We start from the raw sequence: 27704 nt of genomic DNA, 5'->3' as shown, positions 1-27704 counted from the left end.
TTTTGGGAAGGTAGAACCAAGCAGAGAAGACAGTGATTCTACAGTATCTTGCTCTGTTGATGGAAGTGGGTGCAGTGGGGCATTGGGCGGATAATCGTGATCAGTGAAGTCTAGTAAATGTAGTGTAACACATGTAATTATAGATTAGCAATAAATAAATAAGTAAATAAATAAATAAATAAATAAATAAATAAATAAATAATCCAGTAATACAAATACAGAAGCCTATTTAAAACAGACAAATGCATCCCTATGTTTACCACTGCACTATTCAAAGTTGCCAAGCTAATTTGTCATAAGTAGATTAATAGCTCAAGACATGTGGTCATATACACAAGGAATATTATTCAGACATAAGAGGAAAAAAAATCCTATCATTTGCAACAACATGAATGGAGCTAGAGGGTAGTATGCTCAGTGAAATAAGTGAGGTAGAGAAAAACAACTATCAAATGATTTGACCCATCTGTGGAGATGGAGAACCAAGAAAAAACTGAGGGAACAAAACACCAGTAGGTTCACAGATCCCCAGATTGGGGTAACAGTTACCAAAGGGCAAGAGACTGGGGTGGATATGTGTGAATGCAAGAAGAAGGGCAGAGGTAAGGATAGCACACTTTACGATTAGCATTATTGTGGGTGCTGGGCATGGGGAGGGCTGTACAAAACAGAGAATCCAAGTAGTGATTCTACATTGTCTGACTATCCTCAAAGAGAGTGACAGCAATGGAGTGTATGGAAGGATCTTGGTGATGGGTTTGTTTAGTAAAGATAATGTTTCTCATGAAATTGTGATAAATAAATAGGCAAATAAATGTTTCATAGATGATAGATGAATTACTAACATGATAGATGAATACATATGTAGATGGATGGATAGGTGGAAGATTGATAGGTACCTTGAAAGATAGATGATAGATAGACAGACAGACAGACAGACAGACCGATAGATAGATAGATAGATAGATAGATAGATAGATAGATAGATAGATAGATAGATAGATAGGTAGATAGATAGATAGATAGATAGACAGATAGATAGAAATGAAAGATTAGGCAGATATGTGGTAGTCAGTTGATAGATTAGAATAGATATATAGATAAGTGGATAGATAATATATTAGATATATGGTAAGATGGTAGATAGATGATATAGATAAATACATGATGGGTTATAGAATATAGAAAGATACATATACAGATAGATTGGTTGATACATGACATGATACATAGAAACAAAGATGACAGATAGATTGATAGATTGATTTATTGATGGAATGTAGCAGCCCAGTTGAAAAAAGACATGTGCACCTTTTGTTATCACAGAACTATTCACAATAGCCGACTGTGTCCATCAGTAGCTGAACGGATTAAGAAGATGTGGTACATATACACAATCAATTATCATTCAGCCATAAGAATAAAACAAATCCTACCATTTCCAACAACATGGATGGAAGGATTGGGTGTTATGCTCAATGAAATGAGACAGGAAAAGGACAAGTATCAAATGATATGACCCATCTGTGGACATGGAGAACCAAGAAAAAAAATGATGGAGCAAAATAGCTGCAGACACACAGAACCCAAGAATGAACTAACAGTAACCAAAGGGAAAGCGACTAGGGAGGATATATGAGAATGGAGGTATAACAGTGGGGGAAGAAAGAATGCATTATGATTGGCACTTGTAATGTTTTGGGAAGGTAGAACCAAGCAGAGAAGACAGTGATCCTGAAGTACCTTGCTCTGTTGATGGAAGTGGATGCAGTGGGGCATTGGGCGGATAATCGTGATCAGTGAAGTCTAGTAAATGTAGTGTAACAAATGTAATTATAGATTAGCAATAAATAAATAAATAAATAAATAATCCAGTAATACAAATACAGAAGCCTAGTTAAAACAGACAAATGCATCCCTATGTTTATCAGAGCACTATTTAAAGTTGCCAAGCTAATTTGTCAGCAGTAGATTAAGGGTCAAGAAGATGTGTCATACACACAAGGAATATTATTCAGACATAAGAAGAAAAGAAATTCTATCATTTGCAACAAAATGAATGGAGCTAGCGGGTATTATGCTCAGTGAAATAAGTGAGGTAGAGAAAAACAACTATGAAATGATTTGACTCATCTGTGGAGAAGGAGAACCAAGAAAAAACTGAGGAAACAAAACACCAGTAGGTTCACAGATCCCCAGATTGGGGTAACAGTTACCAAAGGGCAAGAGACTGGGGTGGATAGGTGTGAATGCAAGAAGAAGGGCAGAGGTAAGGATAGCACACTTTACGATTAGCATTATTGTGGGTGCAGGGCATGGGGAGGGCTGTACAAAACAGAGAAGCCAAGTAGTGATTCTACATTTTCTGACTATCCTCAAAGAGAGTGACAGCAATGGAGTGTATGGAAGGATCTTGGTGATGGGTTAGTTTAGTAAAGATAATATTTCTCATGAAATTGTGATAAATAAATAGGCAAATAAATGTTTCATAGATGATAGATGAATTACTAACATGATAGATGAATACATATGTAGATGGATGGATAGGTGGAAGATTGATAGGTACCTTGAAAGATAGATGATAGATAGACAGACAGACAGACAGACAGACCGATAGATAGATAGATAGATAGATAGATAGATAGATAGATAGATAGATAGATAGATAGATAGATAGGTAGATAGATAGATAGATAGATAGACAGATAGATAGAAATGAAAGATTAGGCAGATATGTGGTAGTCAGTTGATAGATTAGAATAGATATATAGATAAGTGGATAGATAATATATTAGATATATGGTAAGATGGTAGATAGATGATATAGATAAATACATGATGGGTTATAGAATATAGAAAGATACATATACAGATAGATTGGTTGATACATGACATGATACATAGAAACAAAGATGACAGATAGATTGATAGATTGATTTATTGATGGAATGTAGCAGCCCAGTTGAAAAAAGACATGTGCACCTTTTGTTATCACAGAACTATTCACAATAGCCGACTGTGTCCATCAGTAGCTGAACGGATTAAGAAGATGTGGTACATATACACAATCAATTATCATTCAGCCATAAGAATAAAACAAATCCTACCATTTCCAACAACATGGATGGAAGGATTGGGTGTTATGCTCAATGAAATGAGACAGGAAAAGGACAAGTATCAAATGATATGACCCATCTGTGGACATGGAGAACCAAGAAAAAAAATGATGGAGCAAAATAGCTGCAGACACACAGAACCCAAGAATGAACTAACAGTAACCAAAGGGAAAGCGACTAGGGAGGATATATGAGAATGGAGGTATAACAGTGGGGGAAGAAAGAATGCATTATGATTGGCACTTGTAATGTTTTGGGAAGGTAGAACCAAGCAGAGAAGACAGTGATCCTGAAGTACCTTGCTCTGTTGATGGAAGTGGATGCAGTGGGGCATTGGGCGGATAATCGTGATCAGTGAAGTCTAGTAAATGTAGTGTAACAAATGTAATTATAGATTAGCAATAAATAAATAAATAAATAAATAATCCAGTAATACAAATACAGAAGCCTAGTTAAAACAGACAAATGCATCCCTATGTTTATCAGAGCACTATTTAAAGTTGCCAAGCTAATTTGTCAGCAGTAGATTAAGGGTCAAGAAGATGTGTCATACACACAAGGAATATTATTCAGACATAAGAAGAAAAGAAATTCTATCATTTGCAACAAAATGAATGGAGCTAGCGGGTATTATGCTCAGTGAAATAAGTGAGGTAGAGAAAAACAACTATGAAATGATTTGACTCATCTGTGGAGAAGGAGAACCAAGAAAAAACTGAGGAAACAAAACACCAGTAGGTTCACAGATCCCCAGATTGGGGTAACAGTTACCAAAGGGCAAGAGACTGGGGTGGATAGGTGTGAATGCAAGAAGAAGGGCAGAGGTAAGGATAGCACACTTTACGATTAGCATTATTGTGGGTGCAGGGCATGGGGAGGGCTGTACAAAACAGAGAAGCCAAGTAGTGATTCTACATTTTCTGACTATCCTCAAAGAGAGTGACAGCAATGGAGTGTATGGAAGGATCTTGGTGATGGGTTAGTTTAGTAAAGATAATATTTCTCATGAAATTGTGATAAATAAATAGGCAAATAAATGTTTCATAGATGATAGATGAATTACTAACATGATAGATGAATACATATGTAGATGGATGGATAGGTGGAAGATTGATAGGTACCTTGAAAGATAGATGATAGATAGACGGACATATAGATAGATAGATGATAGATAGATAGATAGATAGATAGATAGATAGATAGATAGATAGATAGATAGATAGATAGAAATGAAAGATTAGGCAGATATATGGAATTCAGATGATAGATTAGAAATGATATATAGATAAGTGGATAGATAATATATTAGATATATGGTAAGATGGTAGATAGATGATATAGATAGATACATGATGGGTTATAGAATATAGAAAGATACATATACAGATAGATTGGTTGATACATGACATGATAGATAGAAACAAAGATGACAGATAGATTGATAGATTGATTTATTGATGGAATGTAGCAGCCCAGTTGAAAAAAGACGTGCACCTCTTTGTTATCACAGCACTATTCACAGTAGCCGACTGTGTCCATCAGTAGGTGAACGGATTAAGAAGATGTGTTACATATACACAATCAATTATCATTCAGCCATAAGAATAAAACAAATCCTACCATTTCCAAAAACATGGATGGAAGGAGGGGGTATCATGCTCAATGAAATGAGACAAGAAAAGGACATATATCAAATGATTTGACCCATCTGTGGACATGGAGAACCAAGAAAAAAAATGATGGAGCAAAATAGCTGCAGACACACAGAACCCAAGAATGAACTAACAGTAACCAAAGTTAAAGCGACTAGGGAGGATATATGAGAATGGAGGGATAACAGTGGGGGAAGAAAGAATGCATTATGTTTGGCACTTGTAATGTTTTGGGAAGATAGAACCAAGCAGAGAAGACAGTGATTCTACAGTATCTTGCTCTGTTGATGGAAGTGGATGCAGTGGGGCATTGGGCGGATAATCGTGATCAGTGAAGTCTAGAAAATGTAGTGTAACACATGTAATTATAGATTAGAAATAAATAAATAAATAAATAAATGAATAATCCAGTAATACAAATACAGAAGCCTATTTAAAGCAGACAAATGCATCCCTATGTTTATCACAGCACTATTCAAAGTTGCCAAGCTAATTTGTCATAAGTAGATTAATGGCTCAAGACATGTGGTCATATACACAAGGAATATTATTCAGACATAAGAGGAAAAAAAATCCTATCATTTGCAACAACATGAATGGAGCTAGAGGGTATTATGCTCAGTGAAATAAGTGAGGTAGAGAAAAACAACTACCAAATGATTTGACCCATCTGTGGAGATGGAGAACCAAGAAAAAACTGAGGAACAAAACACCAGTAGGTTCACAGATCCCAAGATTGGGGTAACAGTTACCAAAGGGCAAGAGACTGGGGTGGATATGTGTGAATGCAAGAAGAAGGGCAGAGGTAAGGATAGCACACTTTACGATTAGCATTATTGTGGGTGCTGGGCATGGGGAGGGCTGTACAAAACAGAGAATCCAAGTAGTGATTCTACATTGTCTGACTATCCTCAAAGAGAGTGACTGCAATGGAGTGTATGGAAGGATCTTGGTGATGGGTTTGTTTAGTAAAGATAATGTTTCTCATGAAATTGTGATAAATAAATAGGCAAATAAATGTTTCATAGATGATAGATGTATTACTAACATGATAGATGAATACATATGTAGATGGATGGATAGGTGGAAGATTGATAGGTACCTTGAAAGATAGATGACAGATAGACAGACAAACAGACAGACAGACAGACAGACAGCTAGATAGATAGATAGATAGATAGATAGATAGATAGATAGATAGATAGATAGATAGATAGAAATGAAAGATTAGGCAGATATATGGTAGTCAGTTGATAGATTAGAATAGATATATAGATAAGTGGATAGATAATATATTAGATATATGGTAAGATGGTAGATAGATGATATAGATAGATATATGGTGGGTTATAGAATATAGAAAGATACATATACAGATAGATTGGTTGATACATGACATGATACATAGAAACAAAGATGACAGATAGATTGATAGATTGATTTATTGATGGAATGTAGCAGCCCAGTTGAAAAAAGACATGTGCACCTCTTTGTTATCACAGCACTATTCACAGTAGCCGACTGTGTCCATCAGTAGGTGAACGGATTAAGAAGATGTGTTACATATACACAATCAATTATCATTCAGCCATAAGAATAAAACAAATCCTACCATTTCCAAAAACATGGATGGAAGGAGGGGGTATCATGCTCAATGAAATGAGACAAGAAAAGGACAAGTATCAAATGATTTGACCCATCTGTGGACATGGAGAACCAAGAAAAAAAATGATGGAGCAAAATAGCTGCAGACACACAGAACCCAAGAATGAACTAACAGTAACCAAAGTTAAAGCGACTAGGGAGGATATATGAGAATGGAGGGATAACAGTGGGGGAAGAAAGAATGCATTATGTTTGGCACTTGTAATGTTTTGGGAAGGTAGAACCAAGCAGAGAAGTCAGTGATTCTACAGTATCTTGCTCTGTTGATGGAAGTGGATGCAGTGGGGCATTGGGCGGATAATCGTGATCAGTGAAGTCTAGAAAATGTAGTGTAACACATGTAATTGTAGATTAGAAATAAATAAATAAATAAATAAATAAATAATCCAGTAATACAAATACAGAAGCCTATTTAAAACAGACAAATGCATCCCTATGTTTATCACAGCACTATTCAAAGTTGCCAAGCTAATTTGTCATAAGTAGATTAATGGCTCAAGACATGTGGTCATATACACAAGGAATATTATTCAGACATAAGAGGAAAAAAAATCCTATCATTTGCAACAACATGAATGGAGCTAGAGGTTATTATGCTCAGTGAAATAAGTGAGGTAGAGAAAAACAACTATCAAATGATTTGACTCATCTGTGGAGAAGGAGAACCAAGAAAAAACTGAGGAAACAAAACACCAGTAGGTTCACAGATCCCAAGATTGGGGTAACAGTTACCAAAGGGCAAGAGACTGGGGTGGATAGGTGTGAATGCAAGAAGAAGGGCAGAGTTAAGGATAGCACACTTTACGATTAGCATTATTGTGGGTGCTGGGCATGGGGAGGGCTGCAGAAAACAGAAAATCCAAGTAGTGATTCTACATTATCTGACTATCCTCAAAGAGAGTGACTGCAATGGAGTGCATGGAAGGATCTTGGTGATGGGTTAGTTTAGTAAAGATAATATTTCTCATGAAATTGTGATAAATAAATAGGCAAATAAATGTTTCATAGATGATAAATGAATTACTAACATGATAGATGAGTACATATGTAGATAGATGGATAGGTGGAAGATTGATAGGTACCTTGAAAGATAGATGACAGATAGACAGACAGATAGATAGATGATAGATAGATAGATAGATAGATAGATAGATAGATAGATAGATAGATAGATAGATAGATAGATAGAAATGAAAGACTAGGCAGATATATGGAAGTCAGATGATAGATTAGAATAGATATATAGATAAGTGGATAGATAATATATTAGATATATGGTAAGATGGTAGATAGATGATATAGATAGATACATGATGGGTTATAAAATATAGAAAGATATATATACAGATAGATTGGTTGATACATGACATGATAGATAGAAACAAAGATGACAGATAGATTGATAGATTGATTTATTGATGTAATGTAGCAGACCAGTTGAAAAAAGAAATGTGCACCTCTTTGTTATCACAGCACTATTCACAATAGCCGACTGTGTCCATCAGTTGGTGAACGGATTAAGAAGATGTGGTACATATACACAATCAATTATCATTCAGCCATAAGAATAAAACAAATCCTACCATTTAAAACAACATGGATGGAAGGAGGGAGTATTATGCTCAATGAAATGAGACACTAAAAGGACAAGTATCAAATGATTTGACCCATCTGTGGACATGGAGAACCAAGAAAAAAAATGATGAAGCAAAATAGCTGCAGACACACAGAACCCAAGAATGAACTAACAGTAACCAAAGAGAAAGTGACTAGGGAGGATATATGAGAATGGAGGCATAACAGTGGGGGAAGAAAGAATGCATTATGATTGGCACTTGTAATGTTTTGGGAAGGTAGACCCAAGCAGAGAAGACAGTGATTCTACAGTACCTTGCTCTGTTGATGGAAGTGGATGCAGTGGGGCATTGGGCAGATCATCGTGATCAGTGAAGTCTAGTAAATGTAGTGTAACAAATGTAATTATAGATTAGCAATAAATAAATAAATAAATAATCCAGTAATACAAATATAGAAGCCTAGTTAAAACAGACAAATGCATCACTATGTTTATCACAGCACTATTCAAAGTTGCCAAGCTAATTTGTCATCAGTAGATTAATGGCTCAAGAAGATGTGGTCATATACACAAGGAATATTATTCAGACATAAGAAGAAAAGAAATCCTATCATTTGCAACAACATGAATGAAGCTAGAGGGTATTATGCTCAGTGAAATAAGTGAGGTAGAGAAAAACAACTATCAAATGATTGGACCCATCTGTGGAGATGGAGAACCAAGAAAAAACTGAGGGAACAATACACCAGTAGGTTCACAGAACCCAAGATTGGGGTAACAGTTACCAAAGTGCAAGAGACTGGGGTGGATAGGTGTGAATGCAAGAAGAAGGGCAGAGGTAAGGTTAGCACACTTTACGATTAGCATTATTGTGGGTGCAGGGCATGGGGAGGGCTGCACAAAACAGAGAATCCAAGTAGTGATTCTACATTATCTGACTATCCTCAAAGAGAGTGACTGCAATGGCGTGTAAGGAAGGATCTTGGTGATGGGTTAGTTTAGTAAAGATAATGTTTCTCATGAAATTGTGATAAATAAATAGGCAAATAAATGTTTCATAGATGATAGATGAATTACTAACATGATAGATGAATACATATGTAGATGGTTGGATAGGTGGAAGATTGATAGGTACCTTGAAAGATAGATGATAGATAGACAGACAGATATATAGATAGATAGATAGATAGATAGATAGATAGATAGATAGATAGATAGATAGATAGATAGATAGAAATGAAAGATTAGGCAGATATATGGAAGTCAGATGATATATTAGAATAGATATAAAGATAAGTGGATAGATAATATATTAGATATATGGTAAGATGGTAGATAGATGATATAGATAGATACATGATGGGTTATAGAATATAGAAAGATATATATACAGATAGATTGGTTGATACATGACATGATAGATAGAAACAAAGATGACAGATAGATTGATAGATTGATTTATTGATGGAATGTAGCAGCCCAGTTGAAAAAAACATGTGCACCTCTTTGTTTTCACAGCACTATTCACAATAGCCGACTGTGTCCATCAGTAGGTGAACGGATTAAGAAGATGTGGTACATATACAAAATCAGTTATCATTCAGCCATAAGAATAAAACAAATCCTACCATTTAAAACAACATGGATGGAAGACGGGAGTATTATGCTCAATGAAATGAGACAGGAAAAGGACAAGTATCAAATGATATGACCCATCTGTGGATATGGAGAACCAAAAAAAAATGATGGAGCAAAATAGCTGCAGACACACAGAACCCAAGAATGAACTAACAGTAACCAAAGTTAAAGCGACTAGGGAGGATATATGAGAATGGAGGGATAACAGTGGGGGAAGAAAGAATGCATTATGTTTGGCACTTGTAATGTTTTGGGAAGGTAGAACCAAGCAGAGAAGTCAGTGATTCTACAGTATCTTGCTCTGTTGATGGAAGTGGATGCAGTGGGGCATTGGGCGGATAATCGTGATCAGTGAAGTCTAGAAAATGTAGTGTAACACATGTAATTATAGATTAGAAATAAATAAATAAATAAATAAATAAATAATCCAGTAATACAAATACAGAAGCCTATTTAAAACAGACAAATGCATCCCTATGTTTATCACAGCACTATACAAAGTTGCCAAGCTAATTTGTCATAAGTAGATTAATGGCTCAAGACATGTGGTCATATACACAAGGAATATTATTCAGACATAAGAGGAAAAAAAATCCTATCATTTGCAACAACATGAATGGAGCTAGAGGGTATTATGCTCAGTGAAATAAGTGAGGTAGAGAAAAACAACTATCAAATGATTTGACTCATCTGTGGAGAAGGAGAACCAAGAAAAAACTGAGGAAACAAAACACCAGTAGGTTCACAGATCCCAAGATTGGGGTAACAGTTACCAAAGGGCAAGAGACTGGGGTGGATAGGTGTGAATGCAAGAAGAAGGGCAGAGGTAAGGATAGCACACTTTACGATTAGCATTATTGTGGGTGCTGGGCATGGGGAGGGCTGCAGAAAACAGAAAATCCAAGTAGTGATTCTACATTATCTGACTATCCTCAAAGGGAGTGACTGCAATGGAGTGCATGGAAGGATCTTGGTGATGGGTTAGTTTAGTAAAGATAATATTTCTCATGAAATTGTGATAAATAAATAGGCAAATAAATGTTTCATAGATGATAGATGAATTACTAAGATGATAGATGAATACATATGTAGATAGATGGATAGGTGGAAGATTGATAGGTACCTTGAAAGATAGATGACAGATAGACAGACAGATAGATAGATGATAGATAGATAGATAGATAGATAGATAGATAGATAGATAGATAGATAGATAGATAGATAGAAATGAAAGACTAGGCAGATATATGGAAGTCAGATGATAGATTAGAATAGATATATAGATAAGTGGATAGATAATATATTAGATATATGGTAAGATGGTAGATAGATGATATAGATAGATACATGATGGGTTATAAAATATAGAAAGATATATATACAGATAGATTGGTTGATACATGACATGATAGATAGAAACAAAGATGACAGATAGATTGATAGATTGATTTATTGATGTAATGTAGCAGACCAGTTGAAAAAAGAAATGTGCACCTCTTTGTTATCACAGCACTATTCACAATAGCCGACTGTGTCCATCAGTTGGTGAACGGATTAAGAAGATGTGGTACATATACACAATCAATTATCATTCAGCCATAAGAATAAAACAAATCCTACCATTTAAAACAACATGGATGGAAGGAGGGAGTATTATGCTCAATGAAATGAGACACTAAAAGGACAAGTATCAAATGATTTGACCCATCTGTGGACATGGAGAACCAAGAAAAAAAATGATGGAGCAAAATAGCTGCAGACACACAGAACCCAAGAATGAACTAACAGTAACCAAAGAGAAAGTGACTAGGGAGGATATATGAGAATGGAGGCATAACAGTGGGGGAAGAAAGAATGCATTATGATTGGCACTTGTAATGTTTTGGGAAGGTAGACCCAAGCAGAGAAGACAGTGATTCTACAGTACCTTGCTCTGTTGATGGAAGTGGATGCAGTGGGGCATTGGGCAGATCATCGTGATCAGTGAAGTCTAGTAAATGTAGTGTAACAAATGTAATTATAGATTAGCAATAAATAAATAAATAAATAATCCAGTAATACAAATATAGAAGCCTAGTTAAAACAGACAAATGCATCACTATGTTTATCACAGCACTATTCAAAGCTGCCAAGCTAATTTGTCATCAGTAGATTAATGGCTCAAGAAGATGTGGTCATATACACAAGGAATATTATTCAGACATAAGAAGAAAAGAAATCCTATCATTTGCAACAACATGAATGAAGCTAGAGGGTATTATGCTCAGTGAAATAAGTGAGGTAGAGAAAAACAACTATCAAATGATTGGACCCATCTGTGGAGATGGAGAACCAAGAAAAAACTGAGGGAACAATACACCAGTAGGTTCACAGAACCCAAGATTGGGGTAACAGTTACCAAAGTGCAAGAGACTGGGGTGGATAGGTGTGAATGCAAGAAGAAGGGCAGAGGTAAGGTTAGCACACTTTACGATTAGCATTATTGTGGGTGCAGGGCATGGGGAGGGCTGCACAAAACAGAGAATCCAAGTAGTGATTCTACATTATCTGACTATCCTCAAAGAGAGTGACTGCAATGGCGTGTAAGGAAGGATCTTGGTGATGGGTTAGTTTAGTAAAGATAATGTTTCTCATGAAATTGTGATAAATAAATAGGCAAATAAATGTTTCATAGATGATAGATGAATTACTAACATGATAGATGAATACATATGTAGATGGTTGGATAGGTGGAAGATTGATAGGTACCTTGAAAGATAGATGATAGATAGACAGACAGATATATAGATAGATAGATAGATAGATAGATAGATAGATAGATAGATAGATAGATAGATAGATAGATAGATAGAAATGAAAGATTAGGCAGATATATGGAAGTCAGATGATATATTAGAATAGATATAAAGATAAGTGGATAGATAATATATTAGATATATGGTAAGATGGTAGATAGATGATATAGATAGATACATGATGGGTTATAGAATATAGAAAGATATATATACAGATAGATTGGTTGATACATGACATGATAGATAGAAACAAAGATGACAGATAGATTGATAGATTGATTTATTGATGGAATGTAGCAGCCCAGTTGAAAAAATCATGTGCACCTCTTTGTTTTCACAGCACTATTCACAATAGCCGACTGTGTCCATCAGTAGGTGAACGGATTAAGAAGATGTGGTACATATACACAATCAGTTATCATTCAGCCATAAGAATAAAACAAATCCTACCATTTAAAACAACATGGATGGAAGACGGGAGTATTATGCTCAATGAAATGAGACAGGAAAAGGACAAGTATCAAATGATATGACACATCTGTGGACATGGAGAACCAAAAAAAAATGATGGAGCAAAATAGCTGCAGACACACAGAACCCAAGAATGAACTAACAGTAACCAAAGGGAAAGTGACTAGGGAGGATATATGAGAATGGAGGCATAACAGTGGGGGAAGAAAGAATGCATTATGATTGGCACTTGTAATGTTTTGGGAAGGTAGAACCAAGCAGAGAAGACAGTGATTCTGCAGTACCTTGCTCTGTTGATGGAAGTGGATGCAGTGGGGCATTGGGCGGATCATCCTGATCAGTGAAGTCTAGTAAATGTAGTGTAACACATGAAATTATAGATTAGCAATAAATAAATAAATAAATAAATAATCCAGTAATACAAATACAGAAGCCTAGTTAAAACAGACAAATGCATCCCTATGTTTATCACAGCACTATTCAAAGTTGCCAAGCTAATTTGTCAGCAGTAGATTAAGGGCTCAAGAAGATGTGGTCATATACACAAGGAATATTATTCAGACATAAGAAGAAAAGAAATCCTATCATTTGCAACAAAATGAATGGAGTTAGAGGGTATTATGCTCAGTGAGATAAGTGAGGTAGAGAAAAACAACTATCAAATGATTTGACTCATCAGTGGAGAAGGAGAACCAAGAAAAAACTGAGGGAACAAAACACCAGTAGGTTCACAGATCCCAAGATTGGGGTAAGAGTTACCAAAGGGCAAGAGACTGGGGTGGATAGGTGTGAATGCAAGAAGAAGGGCAGAGGTAAGGATACCACACTTTACGATTAGCATTATTGTGGGTGCTGGGCATGGGGAGGGCTGCAGAAAACAGAGAATCCAAGTAGTGATTCTACATTATCTGACTATCCTCATAGAGAATGACTGCAATGGAGTGCATGGAAGGATCTTGGTGATGGGTTAGTTTAGTAAAGATAATATTTCTCATGAAATTGTGATAAATAAATAGGCAAATAAATGTTTCATAGATGATAGATGAATTACTAACATGATAGATGAATACATATGTAGATAGATGGATAGGTGGAAGATTGATAGGTACCTTGAAAGATAGATGACAGATAGACAGACAGATAGATAGATGATAGATAGATAGATAGATAGATAGATAGATAGATAGATAGATAGATAGATAGATAGATAGATAGAAATGAAAGACTAGGCAGATATATGGAAGTCAGATGATAGATTAGAATAGATATATAGATAAGTGGATAGATAATATATTAGATATATGGTAAGATGGTAGATAGATGATATAGATAGATACATGATGGGTTATAAAATATAGAAAGATATATATACAGATAGATTGGTTGATACATGACATGATAGATAGAAACAAAGATGACAGATAGATTGATAGATTGATTTATTGATGTAATGTAGCAGACCAGTTGAAAAAAGAAATGTGCACCTCTTTGTTATCACAGCACTATTCACAATAGCTGACTGTGTCCATCAGTAGGTGAACTGATTAAGAAGATGTGGTACATATACACAATCAATTATCATTCAGCCATAAGAATAAAACAAATCCTACCATTTAAAACAACATGGATGGAAGGAGGGAGTATTATGCTCAATGAAATGAGACACTAAAAGGACAAGTATCAAATGATTTGACCCATCTGTGGACATGGAGAACCAAAAAAAAAAATGATGGAACAAAATAGCTGCAGACACACAGAACCCAAGAATGAACTAACAGTAACCAAAGAGAAAGTGACTAGGGAGGATATATGAGAATGGAGGCATAACAGTGGGGGAAGAAAGAATGCATTATGATTGGCACTTGTAATGTTTTGGGAAGGTAGACCCAAGCAGAGAAGACAGTGATTCTACAGTACCTTGCTCTGTTGATGGAAGTGGATGCAGTGGGGCATTGGGCAGATCATCGTGATCAGTGAAGTCTAGTAAATGTAGTGTAACAAATGTAATTATAGATTAGCAATAAATAAATAAATAAATAATCCAGTAATACAAATATAGAAGCCTAGTTAAAACAGACAAATGCATCACTATGTTTATCACAGCACTATTCAAAGTTGCCAAGCTAATTTGTCATCAGTAGATTAATGGCTCAAGAAGATGTGGTCATATACACAAGGAATATTATTCAGACATAAGAAGAAAAGAAATCCTATCATTTGCAACAACATGAATGAAGCTAGAGGGTATTATGCTCAGTGAAATAAGTGAGGTAGAGAAAAACAACTATCAAATGATTGGACCCATCTGTGGAGATGGAGAACCAAGAAAAAACTGAGGGAACAATACACCAGTAGGTTCACAGAACCCAAGATTGGGGTAACAGTTACCAAAGTGCAAGAGACTGGGGTGGATAGGTGTGAATGCAGGAAGAAGGGCAGAGGTAAGGTTAGCACACTTTACGATTAGCATTATTGTGGGTGCTGGGCATGGGGAGGGCTGCACAAAACAGAGAATCCAAGTAGTGATTCTACATTATCTGACTATCCTCAAAGAGAGTGACTGCAATGGAGTGTATGGAAGGATCTTGGTGATGGGTTAGTTTAGTAAAGATAATGTTTCTCATGAAATTGTGATAAATAAATAGGCAAATAAATGTTTCATAGATGATAGATGAATTACTAACATGATAGATGAATACATATGTAGATGGTTGGATAGGTGGAAGATTGATAGGTACCTTGAAAGATAGATGATAGATAGACAGACAGATATATAGATAGATAGATAGATATATAGATAGATAGATAGATAGATAGATAGATAGATAGATAGATAGATAGATAGAAATGAAAGATTAGGCAGATATATGGAAGTCAGATGATATATTAGAATAGATATATAGATAAGTGGATAGATAATATATTAGATATATGGTAAGATGGTAGATAGATGATATAGATAGATACATGATGGGTTATAGAATATAGAAAGATATATATACAGATAGATTGGTTGATACATGACATGATAGATAGAAACAAAGATGACAGATAGATTGATAGATTGATTTATTGATGGAATGTAGCAGCCCAGTTGAAAAAAACATGTGCACCTCTTTGTTTTCACAGCACTATTCACAATAGCCGACTGTGTCCATCAGTAGGTGAACGGATTAAGAAGATGTGGTACATATACACAATCAGTTATCATTCAGCCATAAGAGTAAAACAAATCCTACCATTTAAAACAACATGGATGGAAGACGGGAGTATTATGCTCAATGAAATGAGACAGGAAAAGGACAAGTATCAAATGATATGACCCATCTGTGGACATGGAGAACCAAAAAAAAAATGATGGAGCAAAATAGCTGCAGACACACAGAACCCAAGAATGAACTAACAGTAACCAAAGGGAAAGTGACTAGGGAGGATATATGAGAATGGAGGCATAACAGTGGGGGAAGAAAGAATGCATTATGATTGGCACTTGTAATGTTTTGGGAAGGTAGAACCAAGCAGAGAAGACAGTGATTCTGCAGTACCTTGCTCTGTTGATGGAAGTGGATGCATTGGGGCATTGGGCGGATCATCCTGATCAGTGAAGTCTAGTAAATGTAGTGTAACACATGAAATTATAGATTAGCAATAAATAAATAAATAAATAAATAATCCAGTAATACAAATACAGAAGCCTAGTTAAAACAGACAAATGCATCCCTATGTTTATCACAGCACTATTCAAAGTTGCCAAGCTAATTTGTCAGCAGTAGATTAAGGGCTCAAGAAGATGTGGTCATATACACAAGGAATATTATTCAGACATAAGAAGAAAAGAAATCCTATCATTTGCAACAAAATGAATGGAGTTAGAGGGTATTATGCTCAGTGAGATAAGTGAGGTAGAGAAAAACAACTATCAAATGATTTGACTCATCAGTGGAGAAGGAGAACCAAGAAAAAACTGAGGGAACAAAACACCAGTAGGTTCACAGATCCCAAGATTGGGGTAACAGTTACCAAAGGGCAAGAGACTGGGGTGGATAGGTGTGAATGCAAGAAGAAGGGCAGAGGTAAGGATACCACACTTTACGATTAGCATTATTGTGGGTGCTGGGCATGGGGAGGGCTGCAGAAAACAGAGAATCCAAGTAGTGATTCTACATTATCTGACTATCCTCAAAGGGAGTGACTGCAATGGAGTGCATGGAAGGATCTTGGTGATGGGTTAGTTTAGTAAAGATAATATTTCTCATGAAATTGTGATAAATAAATAGGCAAATAAATGTTTCATAGATGATAGATGAATTACTAAGATGATAGATGAATACATATGTAGATAGATGGATAGGTGGAAGATTGATAGGTACCTTGAAAGATAGATGACAGATAGACAGACAGATAGATAGATGATAGATAGATAGATAGATAGATAGATAGATAGATAGATATATAGATAGATAGATAGATAGAAATGAAAGACTAGGCAGATATATGGAAGTCAGATGATAGATTAGAATAGATATATAGATAAGTGGATAGATAATATATTAGATATATGGTAAGATGGTAGATAGATGATATAGATAGATACATGATGGGTTATAAAATATAGAAAGATATATATACAGATAGATTGGTTGATACATGACATGATAGATAGAAACAAAGATGACAGATAGATTGATAGATTGATTTATTGATGTAATGTAGCAGACCAGTTGAAAAAAGAAATGTGCACCTCTTTGTTATCACAGCACTATTCACAATAGCCGACTGTGTCCATCAGTTGGTGAACGGATTAAGAAGATGTGGTACATATACACAATCAATTATCATTCAGCCATAAGAATAAAACAAATCCTACCATTTAAAACAACATGGATGGAAGGAGGGAGTATTATGCTCAATGAAATGAGACACTAAAAGGACAAGTATCAAATGATTTGACCCATCTGTGGACATGGAGAACCAAGAAAAAAAATGATGGAGCAAAATAGCTGCAGACACACAGAACCCAAGAATGAACTAACAGTAATTAAAGAGAAAGTGACTAGGGAGGATATATGAGAATGGAGGCATAACAGTGGGGGAAGAAAGAATGCATTATGATTGGCACTTGTAATGTTTTGGGAAGGTAGACCCAAGCAGAGAAGACAGTGATTCTACAGTACCTTGCTCTGTTGATGGAAGTGGATGCAGTGGGGCATTGGGCAGATCATCGTGATCAGTGAAGTCTAGTAAATGTAGTGTAACAAATGTAATTATAGATTAGCAATAAATAAATAAATAAATAATCCAGTAATACAAATATAGAAGCCTAGTTAAAACAGACAAATGCATCACTATGTTTATCACAGCACTATTCAAAGCTGCCAAGCTAATTTGTCATCAGTAGATTAATGGCTCAAGAAGATGTGGTCATATACACAAGGAATATTATTCAGACATAAGAAGAAAAGAAATCCTATCATTTGCAACAACATGAATGAAGCTAGAGGGTATTATGCTCAGTGAAATAAGTGAGGTAGAGAAAAACAACTATCAAATGATTGGACCCATCTGTGGAGATGGAGAACCAAGAAAAAACTGAGGGAACAATACACCAGTAGGTTCACAGAACCCAAGATTGGGGTAACAGTTACCAAAGTGCAAGAGACTGGGGTGGATAGGTGTGAATGCAAGAAGAAGGGCAGAGGTAAGGTTAGCACACTTTACGATTAGCATTATTGTGGGTGCAGGGCATGGGGAGGGCTGCACAAAACAGAGAATCCAAGTAGTGATTCTACATTATCTGACTATCCTCAAAGAGAGTGACTGCAATGGCGTGTAAGGAAGGATCTTGGTGATGGGTTAGTTTAGTAAAGATAATGTTTCTCATGAAATTGTGATAAATAAATAGGCAAATAAATGTTTCATAGATGATAGATGAATTACTAACATGATAGATGAATACATATGTAGATGGTTGGATAGGTGGAAGATTGATAGGTACCTTGAAAGATAGATGATAGATAGACAGACAGATATATAGATAGATAGATAGATAGATAGATAGATAGATAGATAGATAGATAGATAGATAGATAGATAGATAGATAGAAATGAAAGACTAGGCAGATATATGGAAGTCAGATGATAGATTAGAATAGATATATAGATAAGTGGATAGATAATATATTAGATATATGGTAAGATGGTAGATAGATGATATAGATAGATACATGATGGGTTATAAAATATAGAAAGATATATATACAGATAGATTGGTTGATACATGACATGATAGATAGAAACAAAGATGACAGATAGATTGATAGATTGATTTATTGATGGAATGTAGCAGCCCAGTTGAAAAAAACATGTGCACCTCTTTGTTTTCACAGCACTATTCACAATAGCCGACTGTGTCCATCAGTAGGTGAACGGATTAAGAAGATGTGGTACATATACACAATCAGTTATCATTCAGCCATAAGAGTAAAACAAATCCTACCATTTAAAACAACATGGATGGAAGACGGGAGTATTATGCTCAATGAAATGAGACAGGAAAAGGACAAGTATCAAATGATATGACCCATCTGTGGACATGGAGAACCAAAAAAAAAATGATGGAGCAAAATAGCTGCAGACACACAGAACCCAAGAATGAACTAACAGTAACCAAAGGGAAAGTGACTAGGGAGGATATATGAGAATGGAGGCATAACAGTGGGGGAAGAAAGAATGCATTATGATTGGCACTTGTAATGTTTTGGGAAGGTAGAACCAAGCAGAGAAGACAGTGATTCTGCAGTACCTTGCTCTGTTGATGGAAGTGGATGCATTGGGGCATTGGGCGGATCATCCTGATCAGTGAAGTCTAGTAAATGTAGTGTAACACATGAAATTATAGATTAGCAATAAATAAATAAATAAATAAATAATCCAGTAATACAAATACAGAAGCCTAGTTAAAACAGACAAATGCATCCCTATGTTTATCACAGCACTATTCAAAGTTGCCAAGCTAATTTGTCAGCAGTAGATTAAGGGCTCAAGAAGATGTGGTCATATACACAAGGAATATTATTCAGACATAAGAAGAAAAGAAATCCTATCATTTGCAACAAAATGAATGGAGTCAGAGGGTATTATGCTCAGTGAGATAAGTGAGGTAGAGAAAAACAACTATCAAATGATTTGACTCATCAGTGGAGAAGGAGAACCAAGAAAAAACTGAGGGAACAAAACACCAGTAGGTTCACAGATCCCAAGATTGGGGTAACAGTTACCAAAGGGCAAGAGACTGGGGTGGATAGGTGTGAATGCAAGAAGAAGGGCAGAGGTAAGGATACCACACTTTACGATTAGCATTATTGTGGGTGCTGGGCATGGGGAGGGCTGCAGAAAACAGAGAATCCAAGTAGTGATTCTACATTATCTGACTATCCTCATAGAGAATGACTGCAATGGAGTGCATGGAAGGATCTTGGTGATGGGTTAGTTTAGTAAAGATAATATTTCTCATGAAATTGTGATAAATAAATAGGCAAATAAATGTTTCATAGATGATAGATGAATTACTAACATGATAGATGAATACATATGTAGATAGATGGATAGGTGGAAGATTGATAGGTACCTTGAAAGATAGATGACAGATAGACAGACAGATAGATAGATGATAGATAGATAGATAGATAGATAGATAGATAGATAGATAGATAGATAGATAGATAGATAGATAGATAGATAGATAGAAATGAAAGACTAGGCAGATATATGGAAGTCAGATGATAGATTAGAATAGATATATAGATAAGTGGATAGATAATATATTAGATATATGGTAAGATGGTAGATAGATGATATAGATAGATACATGATGGGTTATAAAATATAGAAAGATATATATACAGATAGATTGGTTGATACATGACATGATAGATAGAAACAAAGATGACAGATAGATTGATAGATTGATTTATTGATGTAATGTAGCAGACCAGTTGAAAAAAGAAATGTGCACCTCTTTGTTATCACAGCACTATTCACAATAGCCGACTGTGTCCATCAGTAGGTGAACTGATTAAGAAGATGTGGTACATATACACAATCAATTATCATTCAGCCATAAGAATAAAACAAATCCTACCATTTAAAACAACATGGATGGAAGGAGGGAGTATTATGCTCAATGAAATGAGACACTAAAAGGACAAGTATCAAATGATTTGACCCATCTGTGGACATGGAGAACCAAAAAAAAAAATGATGGAACAAAATAGCTGCAGACACACAGAACCCAAGAATGAACTAACAGTAACCAAAGAGAAAGTGACTAGGGAGGATATATGAGAATGGAGGCATAACAGTGGGGGAAGAAAGAATGCATTATGATTGGCACTTGTAATGTTTTGGGAAGGTAGACCCAAGCAGAGAAGACAGTGATTCTACAGTACCTTGCTCTGTTGATGGAAGTGGATGCAGTGGGGCATTGGGCAGATCATCGTGATCAGTGAAGTCTAGTAAATGTAGTGTAACAAATGTAATTATAGATTAGCAATAAATAAATAAATAAATAATCCAGTAATACAAATATAGAAGCCTAGTTAAAACAGACAAATGCATCACTATGTTTATCACAGCACTATTCAAAGTTGCCAAGCTAATTTGTCATCAGTAGATTAATGGCTCAAGAAGATGTGGTCATATACACAAGGAATATTATTCAGACATAAGAAGAAAAGAAATCCTATCATTTGCAACAACATGAATGAAGCTAGAGGGTATTATGCTCAGTGAAATAAGTGAGGTAGAGAAAAACAACTATCAAATGATTGGACCCATCTGTGGAGATGGAGAACCAAGAAAAAACTGAGGGAACAATACACCAGTAGGTTCACAGAACCCAAGATTGGGGTAACAGTTACCAAAGTGCAAGAGACTGGGGTGGATAGGTGTGAATGCAGGAAGAAGGGCAGAGGTAAGGTTAGCACACTTTACGATTAGCATTATTGTGGGTGCAGGGCATGGGAAGGGCTGCACAAAACAGAGAATCCAAGTAGTGATTCTACATTATCTGACTATCCTCAAAGAGAGTGACTGCAATGGAGTGTATGGAAGGATCTTGGTGATGGGTTAGTTTAGTAAAGATAATGTTTCTCATGAAATTGTGATAAATAAATAGGCAAATAAATGTTTCATAGATGATAGATGAATTACTAACATGATAGATGAATACATATGTAGATGGTTGGATAGGTGGAAGATTGATAGGTACCTTGAAAGATAGATGATAGATAGACAGACAGATATATAGATAGATAGATAGATATATAGATAGATAGATAGAAAGATAGATAGATAGATAGATAGATAGATAGATAGATAGATAGATAGATAGATAGATAGAAATGAAAGATTAGGCAGATATATGGAAGTCAGATGATATATTAGAATAGATATATAGATAAGTGGATAGATAATATATTAGATATATGGTAAGATGGTAGATAGATGATATAGATAGATACATGATGGGTTATAGAATATAGAAAGATATATATACAGATAGATTGGTTGATACATGACATGATAGATAGAAACAAAGATGACAGATAGATTGATAGATTGATTTATTGATGGAATGTAGCAGCCCAGTTGAAAAAAACATGTGCACCTCTTTGTTTTCACAGCACTATTCACAATAGCCGACTGTGTCCATCAGTAGGTGAACGGATTAAGAAGATGTGGTACATATACACAATCAGTTATCATTCAGCCATAAGAGTAAAACAAATCCTACCATTTAAAACAACATGGATGGAAGACGGGAGTATTATGCTCAATGAAATGAGACAGGAAAAGGACAAGTATCAAATGATATGACCCATCTGTGGACATGGAGAACCAAAAAAAAAATGATAGAGCAAAATAGCTGCAGACACACAGAACCCAAGAATGAACTAACAGTAACCAAAGGGAAAGTGACTAGGGAGGATATATGAGAATGGAGGCATAACAGTGGGGGAAGAAAGAATGCATTATGATTGGCACTTGTAATGTTTTGGGAAGGTAGAACCAAGCAGAGAAGACAGTGATTCTGCAGTACCTTGCTCTGTTGATGGAAGTGGATGCAGTGGGGCATTGGGCGGATCATCCTGATCAGTGAAGTCTAGTAAATGTAGTGTAACACATGAAATTATAGATTAGCAATAAATAAATAAATAAATAAATAATCCAGTAATACAAATACAGAAGCCTAGTTAAAACAGACAAATGCATCCCTATGTTTATCACAGCACTATTCAAAGTTGCCAAGCTAATTTGTCAGCAGTAGATTAAGGGCTCAAGAAGATGTGGTCATATACACAAGGAATATTATTCAGACATAAGAAGAAAAGAAATACTATCATTTGCAACAAAATGAATGGAGTTAGAGGGTATTATGCTCAGTGAGATAAGTGAGGTAGAGAAAAACAACTATCAAATGATTTGAATCATCAGTGGAGAAGGAGAACCAAGAAAAAACTGAGGGAACAAAACACCAGTAGGTTCACAGATCCCAAGATTGGGGTAACAGTTACCAAAGGGCAAGAGACTGGGGTGGATAGGTGTGAATGCAAGAAGAAGGGCAGAGGTAAGGATACCACACTTTACGATTAGCATTATTGTGGGTGCTGGGCATGGGGAGGGCTGCAGAAAACAGAGAATCCAAGTAGTGATTCTACATTATCTGACTATCCTCATAGAGAATGACTGCAATGGAGTGCATGGAAGGATCTTGGTGATGGGTTAGTTTAGTAAAGATAATATTTCTCATGAAATTGTGATAAATAAATAGGCAAATAAATGTTTCATAGATGATAGATGAATTACTAACATGATAGATGAATACATATGTAGATAGATGGATAGGTGGAAGATTGATAGGTACCTTGAAAGATAGATGACAGATAGACAGACAGATAGATAGATGATAGATAGATAGATAGATAGATAGATAGATAGATAGATAGATAGATAGATAGATAGATAGATAGATAGATAGATAGATAGATAGAAATGAAAGTCTAGGCAGATATATGGAAGTCAGATGATAGATTAGAATAGATATATAGATAAGTGGATAGATAATATATTAGATATATGGTAAGATGGTAGATAGATGATATAGATAGATACATGATGGGTTATAAAATATAGAAAGATATATATACAGATAGATTGGTTGATACATGACATGATAGATAGAAACAAAGATGACAGATAGATTGATAGATTGATTTATTGATGTAATGTAGCAGACCAGTTGAAAAAAGAAATGTGCACCTCTTTGTTATCACAGCACTATTCACAATAGCCGACTGTGTCCATCAGTAGGTGAACTGATTAAGAAGATGTGGTACATATACACAATCAATTATCATTCAGCCATAAGAATAAAACAAATCCTACCATTTAAAACAACATGGATGGAAGGAGGGAGTATTATGCTCAATGAAATGAGACACTAAAAGGACAAGTATCAAATGATTTGACCCATCTGTGGACATGGAGAACCAAAAAAAAAAATGATGGAACAAAATAGCTGCAGACACACAGAACCCAAGAATGAACTAACAGTAACCAAAGAGAAAGTGACTAGGGAGGATATATGAGAATGGAGGCATAACAGTGGGGGAAGAAAGAATGCATTATGATTGGCACTTGTAATGTTTTGGGAAGGTAGACCCAAGCAGAGAAGACAGTGATTCTACAGTACCTTGCTCTGTTGATGGAAGTGGATGCAGTGGGGCATTGGGCAGATCATCGTGATCAGTGAAGTCTAGTAAATGTAGTGTAACAAATGTAATTATAGATTAGCAATAAATAAATAAATAAATAATCCAGTAATACAAATATAGAAGCCTAGTTAAAACAGACAAATGCATCACTATGTTTATCACAGCACTATTCAAAGCTGCCAAGCTAATTTGTCATCAGTAGATTAATGGCTCAAGAAGATGTGGTCATATACACAAGGAATATTATTCAGACATAAGAAGAAAAGAAATCCTATCATTTGCAACAACATGAATGAAGCTAGAGGGTATTATGCTCAGTGAAATAAGTGAGGTAGAGAAAAACAACTATCAAATGATTGGACCCATCTGTGGAGATGGAGAACCAAGAAAAAACTGAGGGAACAATACACCAGTAGGTTCACAGAACCCAAGATTGGGGTAACAGTTACCAAAGTGCAAGAGACTGGGGTGGATAGGTGTGAATGCAGGAAGAAGGGCAGAGGTAAGGTTAGCACACTTTACGATTAGCATTATTGTGGGTGCAGGGCATGGGAAGGGCTGCACAAAACAGAGAATCCAAGTAGTGATTCTACATTATCTGACTATCCTCAAAGAGAGTGACTGCAATGGAGTGTATGGAAGGATCTTGGTGATGGGTTAGTTTAGTAAAGATAATGTTTCTCATGAAATTGTGATAAATAAATAGGCAAATAAATGTTTCATAGATGATAGATGAATTACTAACATGATAGATGAATACATATGTAGATGGTTGGATAGGTGGAAGATTGATAGGTACCTTGAAAGATAGATGATAGATAGACAGACAGATATATAGATAGATAGATAGATAGATAGATAGATAGATAGATAGATAGATAGATAGATAGATAGATAGATAGATAGATAGAAATGAAAGATTAGGCAGATATATGGAAGTCAGATGATATATTAGAATAGATATAAAGATAAGTGGATAGATAATATATTAGATATATGGTAAGATGGTAGATAGATGATATAGATAGATACATGATGGGTTATAGAATATAGAAAGATATATATACAGATAGATTGGTTGATACATGACATGATAGATAGAAACAAAGATGACAGATAGATTGATAGATTGATTTATTGATGGAATGTAGCAGCCCAGTTGAAAAAATCATGTGCACCTCTTTGTTTTCACAGCACTATTCACAATAGCCGACTGTGTCCATCAGTAGGTGAACGGATTAAGAAGATGTGGTACATATACACAATCAGTTATCATTCAGCCATAAGAATAAAACAAATCCTACCATTTAAAACAACATGGATGGAAGACGGGAGTATTATGCTCAATGAAATGAGACAGGAAAAGGACAAGTATCAAATGATATGACACATCTGTGGACATGGAGAACCAAAAAAAAATGATGGAGCAAAATAGCTGCAGACACACAGAACCCAAGAATGAACTAACAGTAACCAAAGGGAAAGTGACTAGGGAGGATATATGAGAATGGAGGCATAACAGTGGGGGAAGAAAGAATGCATTATGATTGGCACTTGTAATGTTTTGGGAAGGTAGAACCAAGCAGAGAAGACAGTGATTCTGCAGTACCTTGCTCTGTTGATGGAAGTGGATGCAGTGGGGCATTGGGCGGATCATCCTGATCAGTGAAGTCTAGTAAATGTAGTGTAACACATGAAATTATAGATTAGCAATAAATAAATAAATAAATAAATAATCCAGTAATACAAATACAGAAGCCTAGTTAAAACAGACAAATGCATCCCTATGTTTATCACAGCACTATTCAAAGTTGCCAAGCTAATTTGTCAGCAGTAGATTAAGGGCTCAAGAAGATGTGGTCATATACACAAGGAATATTATTCAGACATAAGAAGAAAAGAAATCCTATCATTTGCAACAAAATGAATGGAGTTAGAGGGTATTATGCTCAGTGAGATAAGTGAGGTAGAGAAAAACAACTATCAAATGATTTGACTCATCAGTGGAGAAGGAGAACCAAGAAAAAACTGAGGGAACAAAACACCAGTAGGTTCACAGATCCCAAGATTGGGGTAAGAGTTACCAAAGGGCAAGAGACTGGGGTGGATAGGTGTGAATGCAAGAAGAAGGGCAGAGGTAAGGATACCACACTTTACGATTAGCATTATTGTGGGTGCTGGGCATGGGGAGGGCTGCAGAAAACAGAGAATCCAAGTAGTGATTCTACATTATCTGACTATCCTCATAGAGAATGACTGCAATGGAGTGCATGGAAGGATCTTGGTGATGGGTTAGTTTAGTAAAGATAATATTTCTCATGAAATTGTGATAAATAAATAGGCAAATAAATGTTTCATAGATGATAGATGAATTACTAACATGATAGATGAATACATATGTAGATAGATGGATAGGTGGAAGATTGATAGGTACCTTGAAAGATAGATGACAGATAGACAGACAGATAGATAGATGATAGATAGATAGATAGATAGATAGATAGATAGATAGATAGATAGATAGATAGATAGATAGATAGATAGAAATGAAAGACTAGGCAGATATATGGAAGTCAGATGATAGATTAGAATAGATATATAGATAAGTGGATAGATAATATATTAGATATATGGTAAGATGGTAGATAGATGATATAGATAGATACATGATGGGTTATAAAATATAGAAAGATATATATACAGATAGATTGGATGATACATGACATGATAGATAGAAACAAAGATGACAGATAGATTGATAGATTGATTTATTGATGTAATGTAGCAGACCAGTTGAAAAAAGAAATGTGCACCTCTTTGTTATCACAGCACTATTCACAATAGCTGACTGTGTCCATCAGTAGGTGAACTGATTAAGAAGATGTGGTACATATACACAATCAATTATCATTCAGCCATAAGAATAAAACAAATCCTACCATTTAAAACAACATGGATGGAAGGAGGGAGTATTATGCTCAATGAAATGAGACACTAAAAGGACAAGTATCAAATGA

This window comes from Manis pentadactyla, chromosome Y, assembly GCF_030020395.1.
Source record: "Manis pentadactyla isolate mManPen7 chromosome Y, mManPen7.hap1, whole genome shotgun sequence".
Classification (NCBI taxonomy): domain Eukaryota; kingdom Metazoa; phylum Chordata; class Mammalia; order Pholidota; family Manidae; genus Manis; species Manis pentadactyla.
The sequence above is the reverse complement of the archived record's forward strand: the minus strand, read 5'-3'. Positions refer to the sequence as shown.